The following is a 2,777-nucleotide window of genomic DNA, read 5'->3' on the forward strand; positions in this document are numbered from 1 at the left end:
CTTCCTTCCTTCCTTCCTTCCTTCCTTCCTTCCTTCCTTCCTTCCTTCCTTCCTTCCTTCCTTTCATTCTTCCTCCCTTCCTTCCTAGCTTTCTTCCTTCCTTTCTTTCCAAATTACTAACATTAACCCCACTCTGTCTCCCCCCCTTTTCTCTCTTTCCCCCCTTTCTAACTCTGTCTCTCTCTCTCTCTACCTCCTCTTCTCCATTCCTCCCTTCCACTCGCGCTTTTTTCCTATCTAGGGCCCGTCGTCTACCGCCACGACGGGCTTTGCTTACTAGTAAATAAATAAGACCGTGATGCTGGGAATGACTGAAGGTAAAAGAAGGGGATGGCAAAGGATGAGATGGTTAGACAGTGTTATCGATGCAATGAACATGAAGTTGAGCAAGCTCCGTGGGATGGCGGAGGACAGGAGGGCCTGGCATGATGTGGTCAGTGGGGTCACATAGAGTCAGACTCGACTGTGCAACTGAACAACAACAACAACAAATGGGTTTAATGCAAATAATTTAGGTAGAGGAATTAACAAATATTAAATAGCTAAATAATAACTTAGTAATGCTGGGTTAGATCTAATAAAAGGACCTTGTGAGAACCATGCAAGTGTCCCTGATCTTTCTTCGTGAGTATTCTCAGCCACAAACAGGATTGGTGGGGTATTTCAGGGTGCTGCAGGAGGGAGGAAAATTACATTATGTGAATGGAAGTCCTTGCATCCACAGAAACAGTGGTCTGGATCAGTGTTCCCTCTAAGCTGAGTTAGTGTGTGCTAGCTCACCGTTTTTTAGCCTCCGGCTCACACATTATTGTCTCAGCTCAGGAAGGAGGGCTCCAGAGCAAACTAATTTATGCAGCAGCCAAATCACTCGCTCACAACTTTAGTGCCAGTAGCTCACAAAGTAGAATTTTTGCTCACAAGACTCCACAGCTTAGAGGGAACATTGGTCTGGATCCAAGCCAGTGTCTCTAAATATAGATGCTAGCTGGTCATCTGTCAGACCCTAAATGGCTGCAACCTCACCCCTAGACTGTGTGCTAAGCAACCAAAAGAAAAAAGATTAATTGGCCTAGGGTTACTAGGCATCTTTTCTTTTAGAGGACTATTTTATTCTAGAGCTGTTGTACTGGATACTAAATAGTGGCTGTCTGAGCACCACAGCCTTTATGGCTGCATCTATTGTCTGCATCCTTTCAATTTAATGTCGGCAATTCCAGGCGGTTGGCTCTCACCCTTGCACCACCTACTGCCTATGCATTTAAACTGCACTTATTACTGTTTCTGTCTGCAAACTCACAGAACGTCTTGGAGATTCACTGAAAACAGAGGAGGAGAAAACTCTTATACAGCAAGCATTCTGACCCTTGGTTACCCATATATCTGGCAGGCAGGTGTACATGAAAGAGTACTTTTCTACCTTTTCTTCCTAAATAAAAAGGGTTGGAAGAGGTGACCCAGGTCCCATTGATTTCAAGTGGGTGAGTTTAGACAATCTGCCTTTATCTGCCCCGTCTTTAGCTTTCCTTCCTTTCCTCCCCTTGGCAGCCTCTCCCTGGGAAAACTATATGGTTTCAGCTACTGGGCCAGGCTGGGCACAGTTGCATGGTGACAGGTGTTAGCCTAGTTGTGCAGTGGGGAACTGTAATGTATTCAGCCTGACATGCCCGGACTTGCCCGGGCTGGCCAGGCACAACTCTTCAATAGCTTCATGTCCAAAGACAATGGGTCCGTAGGATCCTAGCCGGCCCAATCAAAAGGCCAGCTTCTCAGCCGGGAGACCAATGGTCGCCCGGTTACTGTAAATAGCCTATCGGGAGTAGGGGGTGTGTTTAGGTGTACTTGGTGGCGGGTTTTCTGAACAGATATAAACCAGCCTGCGAGCTGGTCCCTTCGTCTTTGTCCTGAACTAAATAAAGGTATGCTTAGCTGAACTCACTCTCCGTCTGCATACTTTTCACTGGCGACGAGGATGGGATCCACGACCCCATGAACAAAGACCCGGACGCCAAGACGAGCACTGCACCGAGCCCCGACGCCGAGACCTCCGGGAACCACGCCGCTTCGCCTCCCAGCTCTCCGGCAACCGCTCATCGCACAGCTCCCGGCTCCGCTTCGCTCCCTGCTGACCCCGAGAGCAGCAGCGGCCTCCACAACGCTCCCGACGCCATCGCCGTTCCAGAGGCCACCCCACCACGTGGCTGCAACACAATGGCGACCGCGACCGCAACTGAAAGCCTGCCCGCTTTCGATCTCTCCCAGCCCTCGCTGTGGGACACCTGGCTGGACACGCTGGAGAGCCGCTTCACCATCCACAAGGTGGTGGACGACGCGATGAAGAAGGCTTACCTGCTGAGCCACTGCGGAATCCAGACCCATCGGCTCCTCAAGGACTTAATCTCGCCCAAACTAACGAAGGACGAGTCATACAGCTCCTTAGTCCAGGCCCTGACCGACCATCTGGCTCCCAAACCCACGAAGTACGTGGAGCGGTTGGACTTCTTCGCAAGAGTTCAGGCCTCCGGCGAAACCACCTCCGATTTTCTGGCGGCGCTGCGGAGCCTGGCGACCCGATGCTCCTTCCCCAGCCTCGACGATACCCTCCTGAACCAGTTCCTCGTCGGACTCCGGGAGCCGAAGCTGCAGAGGAAACTGGTGAGCCAGAACGATCTGAGCCTGGACAAGGCCATCCGGGAGGCCTCAGCATACGAACAAGCGCGACAAGACCGCCGCGCCAAGGCGGTCCACCGTACCCAAGTGAGCAGCGGCTCCGACGTCTC

The sequence above is a fragment of the Gekko japonicus genome, unplaced genomic scaffold (assembly GCF_001447785.1).
Source record: "Gekko japonicus isolate JY-2015 unplaced genomic scaffold, Gekko_japonicus_V1.1 scaffold1334, whole genome shotgun sequence".
Taxonomy (NCBI): Eukaryota; Metazoa; Chordata; class Lepidosauria; order Squamata; family Gekkonidae; genus Gekko; species Gekko japonicus.